The sequence below is a fragment of the Pelobates fuscus genome, chromosome 1 (genome assembly GCF_036172605.1).
Source record: "Pelobates fuscus isolate aPelFus1 chromosome 1, aPelFus1.pri, whole genome shotgun sequence".
NCBI classification, from domain to species: Eukaryota; Metazoa; Chordata; class Amphibia; order Anura; family Pelobatidae; genus Pelobates; species Pelobates fuscus.
In genome coordinates, this window is record NC_086317.1 from 181,935,166 (window position 1) to 181,957,953 (window position 22,788).

The following is a 22,788-nucleotide window of genomic DNA, read 5'->3' on the forward strand; positions in this document are numbered from 1 at the left end:
GACTCAGCAGTCTGCGTGTGTGTATGGACTCAGCAGTCTGTATGTCTGTGTGTGTGTGTGTGTGTGTGTGGACTCAGCAGTCTGTGTGTACGTGTATAAATCAGCCTGTGTGCATTCAGCAACGTCTGTGTGCATTCAGGAATCTGTCTGTGTGTGTGTGTGTGTGTGTATGTGTTCAGCAGTCTCTCTGTGTTCATATTCAGTGTACTGTTTGCATGTACTCAGCAGTCTATCAATAATTAAAAAAATTTTTCCTGTGAATTGTTGTGTAGGAAGGGCCCCAGTGCACTGCTTTGCCCGGGGGCCCTTAACACTGTTAAGATGGTACTGCTTGTGTGTGTCAGTGAGCTTCTATTTAGTGAGCTTGTGTGTGTCCCTGAACTTCTTTGTAGTGAGTCTTGTGTTTATACAAGTGAGTTTGTCTGTAGTAAGCTTGTGTGTGAGTCATAGAGTTTTGTCTGTCAGTAAGCCTATTTGCGCATGTCAGTGAGCTTGTGTGCTTACAGTACAATATATACATATTGACTTGTAGAAATGGCATACATTTTTTTCCAGGGCTGCTTTGGATTCTCAGTTTTAGCTATGCCAGCGAGTGCGCTTTACAACAGCTGAATCATCTGTATGAGCTGCCACACACTCTAGCCCTGTTACACGCGTCTGGGAGCTGCTGTTGACAGGTACTAGTAGTCTAGAGATTGGGACATGGGGTATATGCTCAGCTATCTGTATAATACTATAGTGCTGTTCTCTGTATAATACAGATCTGTGTGTGTATAATATCCCGGGATAGTCAGTGTTCCTGTATAGTACTGCTCTCTGTCTTGGGATATTATACACAAACAGACCTGTATTATACAGAGAGCAGCACTATACGGGGAGCACTGACTGTCGTAGGATATTATACACACAGCCATGTATTATACAGAGAACAGCACTATACAGGGAACACTGACTGTCCCAATTTATTATACACACAACCCTGTATTATACAGAGAGCAGCACTATACAGGGAGCACTGACTGTCCCAATTTATTATACACACAACCCTGTATTATACAGAGAGCACTGACTGTCCAGGGATATTATACACCGACAGTAGTTGATAGCTGTGCTGCAAAATGTCCTTGGAATTTTTTTCAAATGTTGGCAACTATGGCACTGTATCAAAGGAAATGTGTTTGTTTTTTAATAATCTCTGGTGGAAAATAATGAATCCTCCACCAGTGATTATAAAAAAACAAAAAACAACACATTGTGTCAGAGGCAGGGTTTAACATGCGGCAGGTGCGGGGTCAAACTGCGGCGAGGGCGGGGTTGAATGTGCCCCCCTACTTTTGTCCCTGGCCCACCCTGTGCCCCCCCTAAAAATGAATCCTAGAGACGCCACTGGGGGAGACCCAGTTGCCCCAGGATTCCCTCTGCCTCCTGCATGTTGCGTACGGTATGCCTGGCGTACGCATGGCGACTTCTCGCTTCAGTAGTTAGGACACGCCCCCCTAGCTATTGTAGCTATTGGGACACCGCAGTGGAAGGTACCCGGACGAAATTTCTTTTCAAAAAAGGCAATCCCCAACCTGTACTCGATTGTGCAAAAGGAAGTAATGGCATGTTTGGTACACAGTGTTGGGGCAAGGGTCCATCTGACCACTGATAACTGGTCTGCAAAGCATGGTCAGAGCAGGTATATCACGTACACTGCACATTGGGTAAGCCTGCTGACGGCTGCTAAGCATGGAATGCGTGGCTCTGCAGAGGAGTTGGTGACACCGCCACGACTTGCAGGCAGGCCTGCTGCCACCTCCTCTCCTCCTCCTACTCCATCCTCTTCCATAACCTCCCCGGCTGAGTCCTCTTCTGCTGCTGCGTCTTGCTCCACATCAACGGCACCCCCCCAGCTCCCCAGGTGCTACTCCAGATCCCTATTCTGCTCTGTGTCAGTGTGTATCATGGTCTCTGAGGACAGGTGGTAATCCATATCTGCCAAGTGACCCTATGTAGGGGTAACAGTCCCTATTCTGCTCTGTGTCAGTGTGTATCAGGGATCCTTAGGATAGGTGTCAATCCATATCAGCCAAGTGACCCTATGTAGGGGGAACAGTCTCTATTCTGCTCTGTGTCAGTGTGTATCAGGGGCTTTGAGGACAGGTGTCAATCCATATCGGCCAAGTGACCCTATGTAGGAGCAACAGTCTCTATTCTGCTCTGTGTCAGTGCGTATCAGGGATCCTTAGGATAGATGTCAATCCATATCTGCCAAGTGACCCTATGTAGGAGGAACAGTCCCTATTCTGCTCTGTGTCAGTGTGTATCAGGGATCCTTAGGATAGGTGTCAATCCATATCTGCTAAGTGACCCTATGTAGGGGGAACAGTCCCTATTCTGCTCTGTGTCAGTGTGTATCAGGGGCTCTGAGGACAGGTGTCAATCCATATCTTTTCCATCACTTTTGTGGCCAGAAAGAATCCCTGTGGGTTTTAAAATTCGCCTGTCCATTGAAGTCAATGGCGGTTCGCCGGTTCGCGACCGTTTGGGAAGTTCCCGTTCGCCATTCGCGAACCGAAGAATTTGTGTTCGCGACATCAGTACTAATGGGCAAAGACAAAACGGCAATGGGGGAAATAATTTGCGTCGTCGGGTTGGTCAATTGACAGACCAGATGGGTAAATTAATGGAGGAAATGACAAAGATTAACCAAGTCTTTGCCAATAATCTTTTTTTAGGGACAGCTCCAATTGCAGAGCCACCTGTGCAACTGCAGCAGCAACAACAGGTGCCGCAGAAAATATAGCTACTGTGACTAAACAGGCTAGGTTGTCAGTAGATGTAATACCTAACCCTGTTTTCTTTCCAGGTACTAACAGTCAAATAAACAATAGTTGTGTTGGGAAACCTATTGCCTACCCCGTCACTTCACTTTCGGGTGAAGGAGGCACAACGTGTTCCTCTGCTTTTTCATTTCAGCCAAAGGCTAAAATAGCCCCAGCAACCACTAGTTTCCAGGATCCAGACCTGAAAGGGTTAACTGATGAGATGCCGACCACTAGTTTCCGCTTGACAGTTCAAGATGTTCCTAAAAAGGATGGGCCTGTGGGTAAGACTGAGCATTCCTCAGTACAGGTAGAAACTACTGCTGTGACCGGTAAAGTATGGAAAACAAGTAATATGTTGACACATTCTAAATTCTTATGTGAATTAGAAGAACATGAAGGAAGGTACTACATGTCTGTAGAAATACAGGATTCGCTACCCCAGCCTTTCAAAGGGTTAATAGATACTGGTTCACAAGCCACTATCTTATCCAATACCTACTTCCAGCAGGTAATGGACTTAGCAGCGGATAAACCGAAGCTAAGAGATTTCCCCAATGCTCTGTTGAGTGTAGGAGGAAATGCCCTTTATGTTATTGGCAATACCTGGTTAAAGTTTAAAATAGGTAGCAAAACCTTTAGACACCCGGTGATAGTGGTAGATCTCCCCTTTGACCGACTGATTCTGGGTATAGACATACACAGAAGACTTAACACAATTATTGACTGTGTAAATGGAATTGTATGGTCACAAGCCTATAACCTATGAGAAATCACCTATGAGAAATCACATGTACAATCTGATCGTAACTGCCATGTGATAGAAGAAAGACCTGACTCGATAGAGGTACATTTTAGGAATAGTCAGTCACCTGACGTGACCATCCTGCAGGTGAATGATGGAATCGCACCTGTAGATGAGCATTCCGTAAGAGTTGCTCCAGAGAGGATCCAGAATGTCTCTCTGGAAGGTGATGTTTTAACCATTTCTCTCCACAGGGATTATGTTGAATCTGTTGATCTGGCAGGTCATGCTCAATTCCTTGCCAGAATTGAAAGGGTTAATAACAACCTATTCTTTCCTATTCAGATAAATTACTTAGGAAGAAGTAGGAATGCAAAGCTGGTCTTACAGAGTGAGAACAGCTATATTAGCAGAAGTCTGTTAAAGCAGATCGCTAATCCTAAAATGATCAGGTACGCTTCCCCACATGACAGGTGGATCCAGAACCTGGATGGCGAATCAGAGAGTCACAATGTGATAGCAAAATGTTTACTATCTATTTCTATTGGAAATAAGACAGTTAAACATTTATTCCTAGTGATAGACGAACCTCGCTATCAGGTTTACATCGGCAATGATGTCATACATCGCTTTGCTATACACCTTGACCTGATTAATTCCAACTTGTGGACAAGGTTAAAAGGTAATCCTTGTGGATACCTTCACGAGGAAACCGCCCTGAAATCAGGACAAATACTACCATATGCGGTAAGTATCCAAGTACCTGATGACATCACCATTCCACAAGGGACAAGTAACTTTCTTTTACCCCTATAGGTCAAGGAGGGTCAGAGATTGGAAAACTCTGATGTCCTGATCTGTTTATCCAACAGGATACAACAATTAGGGATGGTGGTAACACATACACCAATGGTAAGTATTGGTAAGACTCCCACCTATATAATGGTCAACAATGTTACACCCAATAGTGTTACTTTACCAAAAGGAACATTATTAGATCTAGCATTGGATGCCGCATACTATACATTTGGTTTCCAAAAGCAAATTATAGGCCTCATCCCTGAAGAATACTTAACTGAGGACGAAATTGTCGATCAAATATTCCATTCCTCCCCAGAAGAATTATTCACTATCCTATCTGTATATCCCTTCAACGTCGAAGAAGGCTTGTGTAAAATCGAAGAAGCATCAATCATCTTTGATCATCCGCTCAATGAGCAGGAATCACGAGAGTATCACGACCAAAAAGGTAAGTCAACACCGAACTGACCTAACTTCTAGGCTTGAAGAAGCTTATGAGATAGGCCAGCTTGAAATCTTTCCAGGATTTAAGGAAAGGCTAGAAGAGCAAATGTCTTTAGCTGAGCGGCAACAGCTAAAGGAAATCCTAATGGAATTCCAAGATATTTTTGCCAAAGATTCCTACGACTGTGGGTTAACTAACCTCCACGTAGCCAGAATACAAACTGATCCAAATTTACCACCTGTATTTATCAAACAATATAGACTCCCATTAGCATCATATGATGGTCTACAAGACATCATTCAGAATTTAAAGAAAGGGGCATTATACGTCCGGTGCACAGTTCGTATAATAATCCGATCTTGGGAATTCTGAAACCTAATGGACAATGGCGTTTATGCGCTGACTTACGACAGCTAAATAAACGCGTCTATATGTCTGGTTGGCCAGTGCCATACATAGACCAATGTTTGGTACAAATGCAGGGATCCAAAATATTCACTGCCATTGACTGTGCGCAGGGATATTGGATTGTACTAGTCCATGATGAAGACCAATACAAATTGGCCTTCACATTTGGAAAGCAGCAGTATAGCTGGACCCGTATGCCCTTCGGTTACATAAACTCTGGTCATGAATTCGCTGTGTTCATGCATAAAGCTATGCCTGACGCACTCGAGAGAGGAGCGTTATCATATGTCGACGATGTCTTGCTGAAAAGCACTTCCTTTGATAAGCATATCATAGAGATTAGACATGTTCTCACTTAGTTAAGAGAGGCAGGGATTAAACTGTCTTTACAAAAGGCGGAATGGTGTCGCACCCATGTCAACTTCCTCGGACATGAGGTAACTTCTGAAGGATTAAATCCCCAGAGGAAGAAGGTTGAAACTGTAATTAAGGATAAAACACCTTCAAACATCAGGGAATTAAGATCGTTCCTTGGTATGACTAACTACTCCCGTAAGTTTATAGATAACTATGCAGAAATAACGAAACCACTCCAACAGCTGCTTAAAAATGAAACTACCTGGAACTGGGGGGAGCCTCAGGACCAAGCGGTAAGTGAACTGAGGAGGAAGCTCACTCAGGCACCCTGTTTAGCATACCCAGAGGGGGGTAAACCCTTCTATCTGGAGACAGGATATACCGATGTAAGCATAAGTGCTGTTCTGTATCAGAAGCAGGACAGTCTAAACAAAGTTATTGCATATGCTAGCAAGACTTTGTCACCTGTTGAAGTTAAATTCAACACGTGTGAGAAGGCTTTATTGTCGACTGTCTGGGCACTACAACATTTTCGTAGCTATATCCAAGGTGAGAAAATAATTGTAGAAACAGCTCACCAACCTCTACAGTATCGGCAGAGTGAAAGAATTAGAGAAGGTAATCTCTCTAACAGTCGGATTACTGCATGGACTCTATCCTTACAGGGATCGCCGTTAGAAGTTCGTTATAAACACAATAAAAGAAGCCCAGTTGCCCAAGATTTAGCAGAATTACATGACTGTACTGCTCCATCTCTGGATGATAATTACACCGGTGATTACTTCCTAGAAGAGCAATTGCTATTCCCTTATAAAGTTTATGACGAGGAATACTGTCGACCACTACCGTGGGTATACATTGATGGTTGTTCATATCACCACGTGCTGAACGGAAGTTAGTTGCAGGTATCGGAATCGCCTGGACAGGTGATTATCCCAATGTTTCTATAGGATACAATATTGGTCCCAAAAGCAGTCAGATAGCCGAACTCTGTGCAGTATATGAGACCATTCAAATGGCAATAGAATATGGTATCAAAGAATTTGTTATCATAACTGATTGCAACTATGTTCGCAACAGTTTAGTTGAATATCTGCCTAGCTGGAAACGTAACCAAATGCTGAAAAGCAACAACAAACCTGTTAAACATGGGAAATTGTTTTTGTAAAATTGATGAGTTGGTTCAGGAACATGGTTTAACCATATATTGGAAGAAAACCAAAGGCCATTCTAAAATAGAAGGTATTGACAAGGATGGTAATGACTTAGCCGATTCACTGGCAAAACAAGCAGCCGTCAATGGTGAAACCCTAAACATTGATGATCTTATGGGTTCAATTCATGTTGAAGCCATAACTAGACGACAGGCTAGAGATAATGCTGACTTAAATGTCGTGCAATGGAGTCATGAAGCTCCTAGTGAGGACCTGATTACCAGTCAGAAGAACGATCCCGTCATAAGCATATTCTATAAACATATAGAAGACCCTACTGCCAATCCCATCACAGATGAGGATTGCAAAGATAATGACGATTTACGAATCTTGATGAGATATAAAGTCCAAATTAGTATCAGGGATGGGTTCCTGGTCAGAACTTCTAAACATGGTATTCAACAATGAGTAGTCCCAACTGTATACCGAGGATTAATGCTCCAACACGCACATGATGCACCTACATCTGGGCATCGTGGTGATAAGATCACATATAAGATATTGCGTGATTATGCATATTGGCCACACATGTTAAGAGATGTTAAGAAATACTGTCAGGGATGCTTGATTTGTCCGCAATATCAACCCCATGGTCCAACCCATCGTGCACCACTTCAGAAGAGGGGGGTGTCATTACCCTGGTCTGATATTCAAATTGACTTTATAGGTCCTGTAACAAGATCTTCAAGAGGTAACAAATACATGTTAACCGTTACATGTATGTACACAAAGTGGATAGAGTGTTTGCCTTGAAAGAGAACACAAGTACCGTGTGCGCCACTTTGTTGATTAACCATGTCTTTTCTAGGTTCGGTCTGCCTCAAAGAATTGAGTCAGACAGAGGTAGTTACTTTACCAGCGAAGTAATGGCTAAGATGTGGAAAATTCTAGGTGTTAAACGAAAGCTACATATTGCATACCGCGCTGCGTCTAGCGGGGGGGTAGAGCGATATAAACAGTCTATCGTTAATATTCTGAAGAAGTATGTTAAGGAGTCTGGTAAAGACTGGGACATTAAATTGCTACACCAAGCACTGCTACCAAATTGTCACCTTTTGAATTGATGACAGGAAGAAAGATGGTTTTACCACAGGATTTACTATATCGTACTTCGGATCATAACTTGATCAATGCTGCCACTACGCATCAGTATATTGAAGATTTGCGCAAGCATTTACAGCATGCGTTTGCTTTTGCCCAAAAGAATCTAGAAAAAGCAGCGACAGACCTAGCGACAGACCTATTACGATTTAAAAACCACGAAAAAGGAATATGAGATAACAGATCAAGTCTATCTGTATAACTTTGCGCGAAATCAAGTCAAGGAAAATAAATTTTTACCTTCTTGGAAAGGGCCATATGTCATCATTGACAAAATTTCCCCAGTAGCGTATAAGATTCCTAAGGATGGTGACTTTATTGAAAAGTGGGTTCACATTAACCAGTTGCGTGCTTGTCATCCTAAATCTCAATTAAGGATTATAGGTGTGGATTCGGACGCAGAAGGGTGAACGACTAACCTGGATGAATGCTTGATTCACGTGGTATCGTATGATGTGAAATGTTGCGATGTGCCATGATCTCATGTATGTTCATGTCAGTAACCATTTCCTTGCCATCCAATAACTACATTTTCTAAGCAGGTTACTAGCTTGTTTAACTGCTATAGGCATATTGCTGATGAGTCAGTAATAAATGTAGTGAGGGATGAAGTTATAAAAATAGAATTAGAGAGAATACATATGTTGATGAATCATAATAATGTGTTGTCCTAGGCCAAGTGATGTCATACTCTTATAAGTTGTATGCTTAACAAACCTTGAATCATTAGTAGATAAGTCTGAAACAAGTTCCTGAGCCGTGACTGTCGAATGATGTCCAAGAAGGATGTGGCGTGTTTCTGGATCGTACTGCTCCTGTGCCAAGAGCTACGGACCGACCCGATCGCAGAGATGGGACCATCCTCCGACATCCTGATTCAAGAGACACCAGGGTTCATCTTGACAGAGAAGTGGATCCTGACCCGAAGTGTGTTCGTCAGCTTGGACCCCAAGATTTCCATCGAGAAGGCATACAAGATTTCATCGATGCAGCTTCCTGAGTTACAGACTTGGTACCAGATGCACCTCCAAAGAGCACAGGACCGTGTGCGAAACATCTTGGAGCAAGCCCGGAAACCATTTGTATCCAGTTCTATTTCGATGAGCATAATTGTTGCATTAGTTTGTGCCACTGTCGGTGCAGTTGTCGCAACTGGAATGTCTGCAGCCAACTCTATTACTGTCCAAAAGCTGGATATGGAAATCTATGCGCTAAAGCAACACATTAACGATATTCATCAGGTGATAAAACAGCAAAGAACACTTCTCCAGGATGTGTTAACTATTGTGGAAGACACAGTTGTTACAACAAATTTGCATTCGGAGTTAATTGCCAAATCCACTGAGTTGCACCAAAGTCATGACTTATTTAAGCGTGAACTTCTATTTCTGCATGACCCAATATTGTTCCACGCACTTGCTTTTCTTGACGAAGTGCAAACTGGAATGATCAAATTGGCAGGGGGACGCATACCTCTGTATTTTGTATCCAAGGATATTGTTCATGCGATACTTGCCAACGTGGATGGAGAGACAATTGAAACTATGCAATTAAATCTGGCCTTTGAGATGGGGAGCGCTATACCTCTCTTAATTGATCTGGAACGTATGGAGATTTGCTTTTTATTGGCCATACTGTAATAAGTGGGGGGATGTGATTAACAGCCAAACTGTATGCCAATGAAGTGTTATTGTGTTCTAATACAGGGATTCAAGCCCCCATTCTATGAAATATTATCCTTTAATGTAATCTGTGTACTAAATGGCACAAATTACAGAGATGCTATTGCTGAGGTCAACAGGGGTTACATCTTTTGAAGCTGGAACCCCCCCCACAGAGGTCAGATGACAGAAGGGGTAGTATGAATGGCATAGGAATGTGAAAAGGATTTTACTATATGGACGGGAAGTAATTAAGGCTCTGCAAGGTGTGAGGTTCTACACTTGGAAAAAGTCTGGATGTCTCTTCATCCATTTGGCACGTACCTTGTAAAGGATAGTTCAATCCTTTGATATGGTAATGGGATTAGTTTCATGAAGATCCTTGTGTTCCAATATCTTATCCAAGTGAAACATTAATACTTACCCACAGGTTAATAATTAAACAACGGGGGGAAAGGGCTGCGCTAAAAAGTAAGATACAGTAAAATACAGTGAAAACCAGACCAAATGGTCACAATCCGATAACAACGGAAAGCGTAAGTCTCTTGGACCAGGTGAAAAAATGTATATATCTTTGAGGAGAGTCTTTGCAGATAAAAAGGATAAAAAGAATATACAATGAGAAAAATTGGTAAAAATGGTAAAAATGAATAAAAAAGTGAATGAATAAAAAAAATTATTAATAAGTCTCACTGATATAGCTTGGTGGGATATCTGTACAGTCCTCAGGAGTTGATCCGTCCGGGTAGTAGGATGATCCGTATATGTGGAGACAAAATAGGAGACACGACAAACTGCCAATAGTGAAGAATTGCGGCTCCAAGGATAAAATGAGAAAATAATATGATAATACACTCACATTTGTAAGAGCTTTGGACCAGCTCTGGACTTATAGGCGTTGCAGCGGTATGATCCCCGCTACCAGGATATACTGGAGAAGACGTCTGGTGATCCAACCTTTGGTACTCCGGAATGTATAGAAAACAACAATAGTGCTCTCAGTAGGTAGGGTATGTAAAGTAACAGTAAATAAAAGTATACTTACAAATATAGAGCAGGAAATACTGCTCTATTAGTAGGGCGCTGGTGGAATAATCCCCACCTGGGATTTCTTTGGGTCAGGATCCGAGTATAGGAGGTAGAAGTAGTAGTGGTGTGTAGAATAGAATAATATAATAATAATAGATAGTAATGGAAAAAATAATATATATATAAAAATAAATGTAAATATGTATAAAAATATATATATATATATATATATATATATATATATATATATATAAAAAAGGTAAAATAAAATTATAGAACTGCCAGGAATAATAAAATAGTTATGTTGAATAAAGTAGGAGTTGGTCCTATAAAGAAGGTAACCAAAATCACTTTAATATTAAAATACACAATAAAACCATTAACGCGTTTCACCAAAACAGGCTTTTTCAAAATGGTAATATAGCATTATACCTGGCAAGATACAGTATATATAAGACAATGTAAATTGTTAAAATTTGCGCCAAAAAATGATTGGCCAATCAAAAAACACTTAGGTTAAAACATTGTTATACCCTAAATAAGTTAAAACCAAATATGCATATAAATAGTCATAAGTAGTATATACATGAAGAAACACAAGAATATAAAAAACGAAGCTTATAACACAAAATAATATTATTGGACTTATGTCACATGACCGGACTTGGGGTGTATGGGAATTGTAGTATCAGAGCGCTATGCGCGTGAGGTATGAGCCCCTCCCCGTGAAAACTTTTCTCCGCCGGCACTACTATGGAGCTAAGCCTCATGGGGCTTGTAGTAGTGCCGGTCAGATGTGCGCACGCACGGGGGGGCGGAGATCGGGAGGCAGCTCGCTGAGTAGATAAATAACGAGCTGCTTCCTGAAGGGCACAGGACGGATGCCTGTAAGAATCAAAATGCTAGACGGCGAAAATAGCCGTCAGGGAGGAAATATATTAAGGGAAGGGGAGAGGAAATGTAGGCATTAAATAAAATGATGTGAATACCATAGTTATAAAAACTATGGGTAAAACTAGTAACAGTGGAAAAATAAATGGATGATCAAAGTATAACCAACTGTTGTGAAGATATAAAAGTAGAATAGAAAGTAAAACAGTATAATCATAGAAACAGTATAAAACAGTATAATCATAAAAAATTATAAAAAATTATGCAAATCAAAGTCTGCATTTAGACCTTGAGGTGAGAGGGTCTGTAGCTTATAGACCCACTCCATTTCTGTTCTACCTAAGACATTTTTAATATCTCCCCCTCTCCAGGGTAAAGTGCATTTTTTTATCCCCATACATTTTAACAATTTAGAGTCTTTGTTATGGTTAATAAAATGTTTGGATACTGTATGATTTAAGTATCCATTTTTGATGTTTCTACAATGTTCGCTCAGCCTGATTTTCAGGCACCTTGTGGTCATTCCAACATACTGGAAGCCACAAGGACGGATCAACTCCTGAGGACTGTACAGATATCCCACCAAGCTATATCAGTGAGACTTATTAATATTTTTTTTTATTCATTCACTTTTTTATTCATTTTTACCATTTTTACCAATTTTTCTCATTGTATATTCTTTTTATCCTTTTTATCTGCAAAGACTCTCCTCAAAGATATATACATTTTTTCACCTGGTCCAAGAGACTTACGCTTTCCGTTGTTATCGGATTGTGACCATTTGGTCTGGTTTTCACTGTATTTTACTGTATCTTACTTTTTAGCGCAGCCCTTTCCCCCCGTTGTTCCATTTCCAGTCTGTTTTTAGGGTTTTGTGGGATTCCCTAATTAGGGTTGCAGCTTCTTCTGTTATTGAGCGCAGACTCTTCTCTTTGTTTTTCTATTTAGGTTAATAATTAAGCCTAATTTGTATTATATTTGGAATGGGACAAGCCCAATCTCTTAATTAAGCCTAAACATGAGTTGCACAACTTAAACCTTGTGGCAGGAGTTGTGATGTCTGTCCTATTGGATCGTGGGCGGGGCGTGCAACATGTCTATGGAATGGGAAAACAATAACAAATTCATAGAGGCAATTATTATTTCTGTGGCAAGTACAGTAGAGGAGATAAAACCAAAAGTTTATATTTGGCTTGTTGTTTCTGGAACAAAGGAGGTGGTCACTCCACAGGGTATATCTTCTGTGATCCTGAAGGGTGGTGGTGTACTTGCTTGGGGCCAAGATCTAATTTTGAGTGAGTCACCATCTTTCCTTGCCAGAGACCCCCTGGACAGAAGTTGTACTTTGAAAAACCTAAGTGAGTAATTAGGACTTCTGTATTTTATCCTTTTTGTTTTTATCTGTTGTTGGTGTAAATAATTTGTTTATCATATATTTTTATATGCACTGTGACCATTTTGTGCTCATAATAAACATTAATTTATTAAGTTCTGCCTTTGTCTGGTTAAGAATCACGTTACCTGAAGAGACTAGTTAGTATTTTTGTAATTCCCTGAATATTGTACTAAGTAATATTTGGTGGGTTTTATTGTTGATTTATAAATTATCTTGGTGGTGGCAGCGTTAAAATTGTAATAGTTTTATTATTATGTTTAAGAGTGGGTGGTGTTAAAGGGGGATTTTGTCATTATTTCCGGTCTAGTGCAGACAAATATTGTACTTTAACCCTTTCACCACCACAACTACGTCACGCACACTCTTGGAGTAGGGTGCGTTTGTGACACTAACCACATAGTCTGAACTAAGGAATGCATTATATAAACAAAACAAGGCAATGAGTCTAACAGAGAAGGGGGATGGAATACTCTTCTTAAAGGGACACTATAGTCACTTGAACAACTTCAGTTTAATGAGGTTGTTCAGGTGAGTGCTACAGCTCCCTGCGGCCTTTTTCTTGTAAGCACTGTATTTTCATAGAAAATACAGTGTTTACATTGTAAGCTTGGAACACCGAGTTCAGAAGCCCTAAAAAGGCCTCACGTCTGACGTATTCACGCATGGGTGAATACTTCAGACTGTGCACGAGCTTTGTATCCTGTGTCAGCACTGCGTGGGAGTGGCTTGAGCTGACAGGTCTGAAAAGGCTGAAGACCGAGGAGGGGAGCATTCAAACAGTAAGTAAATTTATTTAGTGAGTGTGGGAGGGTGACTGAGGGTGAGTGGGTGAGGATGGATGATGGGAGTGGATGGATGATGGGAGTGGATGGATTTGGATGATGGGAGTGGATGGATGATGGGAGTGGATGGATTTGGATGATGGGAGTGGATGGATGATATGGATGGGAGTGGATGATGGGAATGGATGGATGATATGGATGATGGGAGTGGATGGATTTGGATGATGGGAGTGGATGATGGGAGTGGATGGATGATATGGATGATGGGAGTGGATTATGGGAGTGGATGGATGATATGGATGATGGGAGTGGATAGATGATGGGATTGGATGGATTTGGGGATGGATTTGGATGATGGGAGTGGATGGATGATGGGATTGGATGGATTTGGATGATGGGAGTGGATGGATTTGGATGATGGGAGTGGATGTTAGATGGGATTGGATGGATTTGTATAAACTTCAAATGCTGTTTTTTAAACATGTGTGCATGTGTGTGTATATATATATATATTATATATTGATACACTTTTAATACAGACACAAAAAAGCATTTAGTGAATATGCCCCTAAAATTACATACAACTAAACATTAAAGTAGGAAAAAAATGACAATAACAAAATTGATATATATAATGCACATAAAGTGTATTTACTGTGTATACACACTATACATATATATATATATATATATATATATATATATATATATATATATATTGCACACAAACTTCATATACTGTTTTTTAAACATGTGTGCAATATATTATATATATATATATATATAATAAATACACAAGATCCAGCGCACTCTCCTATCTACTAAACAGCGACTTCAATGTTGACAGATTTTATTAGTTTGTAAAAGGTTTTTTTAAAAACACCTAATCTAGGCAAAAAAAATGGGGATTTAGTTACATTATATGATCATACATTGCATAAGCCTGCCACAACGTCAATGTACCCCATCTTTGGCAGGTCCTACTCTCACAGTCTAATGTCTGCTCTTATGAGATTAACCACTTACTTGGGAAAATATTCCATCTGAGGCTCTCTGCAGTACAAGGCTAAATAGGGACCTGAGATGAGGCACCTGTAACAGGGAGGGGTGCAGAACCAAGGAGTTGGCTAGACTCCCAAATATATATAGGAAACATGGGGGGATGGTTGCACTCACCTAAACATGCTTAAATGGGGTGCTGCTGGGGGCCATATTATACAATAAATACACAAGATCCAGCGCACTCTCCTATCTACTAAACAGCAACTTCAATGTTGACAGATTTATATATATATATATATATATGTTAAAAGGCCTGAACTTTTGGAGGCCCGAATTTGTGGCAGGAGTAAGTCCCCTACTTAAACTCCCAGCCCCTACTCACCTCTGCCTTTCAGCTGATTGTTTTGTCCCCATAGCAACCAGCACTTCCTGTCCAGCTTCCCTCCAGAATTTTTTCCTGTTTCCAGCAGTCAGACGTCCTGACCAGTCCTCCGTCCGTTTGAGGCCTTCCACTCGGTTCCCGGTCAAGGTACCCGGTTTCCGGTCACGAGACCGGCACGTTCACGTAAGTTAGGCGTAGGAAATAGCGCCCCGCTATTTCCCGCCGTTCGGGCCTAAAAACGTAGGGATAGGCTCCCTCTATCATATTCGTACAAATACACGCTTTTTTAACCGATTTCAGTGTTCACGCCAAAACAGACGAACGCTCGGCACTTTATCACTGCTTTTACATATTCGTACGGAAACTACCTAATCTATTATTATTTATATACACAGTAATATTATTACGGGCATTCTCTTATTTCCGTTTGGTCACCCAGGACCAATCTATTTCGTACGATTAAAACACAAACACCTTGCTCTAAATCCATATTCGGCTAGTTCTTATTCAAATAGGCTACAGTATGCACTAAGTTCTATTTCACGAATTCTACTTTTCTTTACGTATATTCCCTGTTCGGTCATATTGCTACTGATACCTTTTTTTTGTCAGTTTGGGGATATAATTAGCTTGTTTAAAAATCTGCCTTGTGATTTTCTTTCTATGTTAACCAGTTAATTTGTTTTACTACTTTTTAAAATATCCACGTCTATCATAAACGTACGGTTTCTATACACTGTGGCAGGATGGCCAGGCTCGTCACAAACTTCAAATGCAACAGTCAGGATAAAATAGTACTGCAGTTTATTGTCACTTTCCACAATATATACAAGGTTGTGCTCTCCCACAAAATAAAACAAAAAGAAAATAAATCCTACTCCAACTTGGAGACTTACTAAACAGTATTACTAACTATCCAACTGGCCAGCTAATCTAGTTCCCAGTTTTAAACAAAATGAAATACAGCACTTTAAGCAGGTTTCACACAGTACCTTTGTCTCAGGCTTGACTGCCTCCTCTCTCCCAGCTGTTAGACTCTCTGATGTCTTCAGAGGCTAACCTTTTAAAACCCTAGTGCTGGTTAATTACATTCACCTGGTATATAACATTCAAGGGGTGACTCCCACCAATTAACCCCATCATGCTGGGAATAGAGAGCACTCCAATCTATTACTAACATAGAAAGCCTCTCTGACCTTGCCACAACACACATTTACCTATTAAACACTTCATTTTGTCACATATACTAATAAATACTGTTTATAAACACAATATCCGGCACATAAACGTCTGTACTATTCATTTTCCATATAATCACGCTGTCACATATTTTTGGCTTTACAGACTGCATCGGTTTCTCGCTTTTTCTGCGCTAAAGTTGTTTATTTCAAGGTCTTTTATTACAGGAACAGGTATTGTATTTTATCACTTTGCATTATAAAGCTATAGGTCTAAAATGTTTACATATTGGGTTTTATTACTTACCTCCACACCTGTCGTTAACTATGGAATTTTTCTTTGGTTAACCCTTAGCTCCAGTATTATTCTAGGCTTCCCCCGGTTCTACACAGTTAAACCGTTTCGCATAACGTAATTTCTTTATGTCAAACCAAGGTATAGTTCACAACTCGTTTGTTACTACACCTCATATAAAACCTATCACGGTCTCAAGTTCATTACTACTTTTCCACAGGCTTACGCCCACGGTACGTTAATTCTTTACTATTATTTCTACTCAGACATACGGTCATACAGCCATCAGGCTCCGGAAAACACCAAAACCTGACCCGGTACTCAGCCATACCTTCAGGTACTTACGTCTATACCCAAATACGTCCAATCGTCACCCCAAGGCCTCATCCAGCCTTCTCACAAATATCTATTTCAGCCCAGTCACACACTTAAACCTTCCAGATCCCTCAATGCAGGATCTCACGTTGCGCCCCTAACAAACAACCTACTCCCAATTCAAATCATACGCCACCACGATACGCATAAATACGTCAACATCTGTCTTAAAGCCTCAGGACAGCATAAGACGAGACTTACCACACTTATTACCACCAGAAGGTTCCAGATACCATTCGCAAGAAGTCAAGGTTAGTATCTACACAACATTCCAGTCCTCTCACCTTATCCTTAAATATACAATCGAACTGGCTACAGGGTCTAGGCTAATGCCTTAGCTCAACCTTATCAGAAAACCCGTCCCAGCGAGGCCTTCCATCCCCCCCACCTCAACACGGAGGTACGGCCCCACGCCCAAATCATAGTTACAAGCCTCGCATGCCCTACTACAGGGCGCTAGTCAGGGCCTCACCTGTCACGGCCACACGTTTTGATTTCTCTCTACTGTCGCCGAGAGGCCAACATCCCGCCACCACGTCTGTGGCAACTACGTCATAAGCCAAATCATAGGTAGAGCCTCTCACCGCCACTTGGCATTAGCAGGGCCTCACCTATCCAAACATTCAACAGTTACGTTTTTCGCTTTGGCATCTAGCATTACAGTCCAGTTCTTCCATATACACCACCCCATATACCCCGCCTACTTACCTTACGCCCCTTCTAATATATCTTTCACATAATCATTCCTTTTAGAATGTCCCAAGAACCTATTCCAACCAAAGAATTGACAGAAGAAACTCCATTCACGCCTACCAGACCCGGGTCTCCAGGCGAATCACTCACTCTTTCAACCCCCACGTCCTTGAGAGCATGGACTATTCCCAAAATTACGGCCGAGCTTAGGCTCAGGGGAATCCCCTTTCCGGCCACAGTTAGGAAGGCTGAACTTTATAGGCTACTTACTCACCAATTCTTTACTATTATTTCTACTCAGACATACGGTCATACAGCCATCAGGCTCCGGAAAACACCAAAACCTGACCCGGTACTCAGCCATACCTTCAGGTACTTACGTCTATACCCAAATACGTCCAATCGTCACCCCAAGGCCTCATCCAGCCTTCTCACAAATATCTATTTCAGCCCAGTCACACACTTAAACCTTCCAGATCCCTCAATGCAGGATCTCACGTTGCGCCCCTAACAAACAACCTACTCCCAATTCAAATCATACGCCACCACGATACGCATAAATACGTCAACATCTGTCTTAAAGCCTCAGGACTCTTCCTCAAGGACAGCATAAGACGAGACTTACCACACTTATTACCACCAGAAGGTTCCAGATACCATTCGCAAGAAGTCAAGGTTAGTATCTACACAACATTCCAGTCCTCTCACCTTATCCTTAAATATACAATCGAACTGGCTACAGGGTCTAGGCTAATGCCTTAGCGCAACCTTATCAGAAAACCCGTCCCAGCGAGGCCTTCCATCCCCCCCCACCTCAACACGGAGGTACGGCCCCACGCCCAAATCATAGTTACAAGCCTCGCATGCCCTACTACAGGGCGCTAGTCAGGGCCTCACCTGTCACGGCCACACGTTTTGATTTCTCTCTACTGTCACCGAGAGGCCAACATCCCGCCACCACGTCTGTGGCAACTACGTCATAAGCCAAATCATAGGTAGAGCCTCTCACCGCCACTTGGCATTAGCAGGGCCTCACCTATCCAAACATTCAACAGTTACGTTTTTCGCTTTGGCATCTAGCATTACAGTCCAGTTCTTCCATATACACCACCCCATATACCCCGCCTACTTACCTTACGCCCCTTCTAATATATCTTTCACATAATCATTCCTTTTAGAATGTCCCAAGAACCTATTCCAACCAAAGAATTGACAGAAGAAACTCCATTCACGCCTACCAGACCCGGGTCTCCAGGCGAATCACTCACTCTTTCAACCCCCACGTCCTTGAGAGCATGGACTATTCCCAAAATTACGGCCGAGCTTAGGCTCAGGGGAATCCCCTTTCCGGCCACAGCTAGGAAGGCTGAACTTTATAGGCTACTTACTCACCAAGCCCCCGAGCCCAGGCCAGGGACTAGCTCTCAAGGACAACCACCAAGCAACAGCACGGCCACCCAGGATACCCTGGCAGAGATCTTGGCCAATCTACAGACCCTCAATAGCAGGCTATCTAAGGTGGAAAGCGCCATCTCCTCCCCAGGAACTACCACGGTAGTCCCAGTCACTTTCACGGCTGTACCTACTATACCAACATGCCCTCCTATACTCCCTCCTCCAGCACCGGGCACAGCCATTACACCATTTGAGTCACCAGCACACTCCGTCCCTGACTCTATCAGGAAAGATATCCTAGACGGGAAGGATGTGTGTCTGGTGTCCTTGCTCATAGCCTCACAGGATGTACTTGAGAACAAGGCATTCAATTACGGTGATATCTCTGTGGTGCTCAAGACAAGGGATCCCAGGCTTAATCATCTGGTGGATTATCTCACCACAGGGTTCACTAAATGGTTTCTCACGGGTATTGTAGCCATTCCCCCAGGTACACTAGAATGCCCTAATCTCCAGTCAGCACGTTTAGACATTCTCATTGCCTCTGAAATCACCAATGGTTTCATGATCGGCCCCTTCACCTCTTCACCATTCTCCTCCTGGCGCACTAACCCCATTGGTATTGCTATTCACAAATATTCTAAAAAACAAACAAACAAACAAAAAAAACGTCTAATTATTGATTTATCGGCACCGCACTCCTCTTTTGTTCCAAGCATAAACGCACTCATTCCAGCAGACTATTTCTCACTTCAGTACGTAACCATCGACGACGCCATACAGTCCATCATATCATCTGGTAATCGACCCTGGCTTAGGAAACGGACATCACAAACGCGTTTAAATTACTACCCATGCACCCCTCACTCTGGCACTTACACGGTGTTAAATGGCGAGGGAAATATTACTTCTCTACACGACTCACTTTTGGTTCTCGAAGCAGCCCCAAACTGTTCGACATTTTCGCAGAGTCACTATGTTGGCTGCTTCTGAACGTCACCAGGTGTCACTCCGTTATCCACTACCTCGACGACTTTTTACTAATAGAGCCAGGGTCACCTTCACCCACAGCAATCAGAAGCACTACTGCACTATTTTCCACACTTGGAGTCCCTTTGTCCACAGCCAAAACTATAGGCCCCACAACTAAATTGACCTTTCTGGGGATAGAACTGGACTCGGTTAACCTCAGAGCTAGCCTCCCCCACGACAAACTGTCACATTTGAGAGGGGAGTTGACTTGTTCCTGCGGAATGATGTTTGCACCCGAAAATAACTTCAGTCCCTTCTCGGATCCCTGAACTTTGCGATGCGCATCAGTCCGCAGGGAAGGTCTTTCATATCCAGACTCCTTTGCCTGCTGCACGGAGTTCCGGACTCTGGCACAGTTTCTTTGGACCCCCACGCCAAGGCTGACTTAGCTATGTGGGGGAAGTTTTTTGAAGGACTGGAATGGAATCTCCATGTTTATCCCCCCTCTCTCCACCTCTTCACCCATCATCCACACAGACGCAGCAGCCAATACCGGTTTTGCAGCCATTTTTGGGAACCACTGGTTCAGGGGCCATTGGCCCACTGATACGGATGCCTTGCCAGGATTCAGAGAGACCTCAGCACTATTTAAATGTATCCCATTGTGGCGGCCGCACACACCTGGGGTCATCTCTGGTCTGGCAAGGCAGTCAAATGCTACTCTGATAACTCGGCAGCTTGCGAAATCGTGAACAAAGGGCGATCATCTTCCCTGACCATCATGCGGCTGATTCGCAAGCTGACCTGGTTGGCAGCATCCGGCCAGTTTCACTTAGTTTGTTTTCACATCCCGGGTATTCACAACACGGCCGCTGACGCTCTTTCTCGTTCTCAATTTCAGGCATTTTCTCAGGCACTCCCAACGGCTCACCTACAACCATCCAGGACACCACGGTTCCACGATCTAATCCTGGATTAAGCACACTCTTGAACCACGCTAGAGCACTCACTCACCAAGCATTATCACCAAACACGGCTATCACTTACAATAGGGCTCTTAATATATTTAATAAATTCACAGCAGAGTTCGGTTTACAAGGTGACTTCTCTATTCAAACCATGGTGGCTTTTGCCTCTTTTTGCCACCTACACCTTAAACTATCTCACAACACCATTAAACTATATCTCACGGGGGTCCAGCACCACAGCCTCACCTTTTTTTCCTAACAACACACCTTTCCTGTCTTCATACCCCGTCAAAAAGGTTTTGAAAGGAATATTAAAGGTTTCACCTCCACTCTCTACCATTAGATTACCTATAGATGGGCCTATCTTCAGGTCACTTAGCAATCTCCTTGACACAGCCCCATTCGACATCGGCACAAATACGGTGATCAAATCTGCTTTATATCTCGCTTTCTACGGTTTTCTCAGACCTAGAGAGTTCACCGTAATTTGTCAAGGAGATACGAAGCTAAGACTTAAAATATCACACCTCACTAAAATAGAGGATCACTACCAACTTTCGATCCCTACAACTAAAACCAACCAGTCACTACACCCTACTATAATTCCTCTCTTCCCTACTGATAATGCCTGGTGTCCGGTAAAAGTACTAGACCACCTACGGTCAACTCTGCACGGTCACCTACTGGACTCTCCGCTCTTAACACTACAAGGGCACCCGTTAACCACAGCAAAATTGATGGTTCATATCAGAATTCTGTTATCTAAGCTCGGACACAACCCGATTGCATTCTCTAGGCACTCCTTCCGTATAGGAGCAGCCTCTAGCACTAACACACCGGTCCATATCATCAAGAGACTGGGGCGGTGGAAATCCTCCATATATACTGCATATATTCCACAGCCGGAGAAAGAGCTTTGCCAAGCTTTCAGCAACTTGGTTTTGTAAAAAATGCAATAAAGTGTGTATTTTATGTGCATTATATATATCAATTTTGTTATTGTCATTTTTTTCCTACTTTAATGTTTAGTTGTATGTAATTTTAGGGGCATATTCACTAAATGCTTTTTTGTGTCTGTATTAAAAGTGTGTAAATATAATATATATATATATATATATATATATATATATATATATACACACACATTTTATATACACACATCAAAAAAATCTATTAATATAGTATATACACACACACACAAAGTGTATACAATTTTTGTGTGCGCATATATATACAAAAATTGGTAGCTTGGCACTCACCCTTTCTCCAGTTAGCTATTTAGATGCCTTGGTTCAATTTCACGTTATGAACTATATACAGCAATAAGAGCTGCACTCTCCGGTCTTTGTAAATAATTCAATTGTATTTATTAAAAAAAAATGTACATCATCCGATCAAATCCCATCTGATCGGATGATGTACATTTTTTTTGAATAAATACAATTGGATCATTTACAAAGACTGGAGAGTGCATCTCTTATTGCTGTGTGTATATATATATATATATGGCAGTTGCTGAATAAAAGTTAAGTTTACTTTTTCACCCTCTAAATGAAGTCCCTGGAGTGCTTTTCCTATTCTATATCTATCATTATTGCTGACAAGCACCGGGCTATACTAATACTTTTACTGGAGTGCAAGCATTGGACAATAATCTATATATATATATATATATATATATATATATATATATATATATATATATATATACCGTATATACTCGAGTATAAGCCGACCCGAATATAAGCCGAGGCCCCTAATTTTACCCCAAAAAACTGGGAAATCTTATTGACTCGAATATAAGACTAGGGTGGGAAATGCAGCAGCTACTGGTAAATTTCTAAATAAAATTAGATCCTAAAAAAATTATATGAATTGAATATTTATTTAC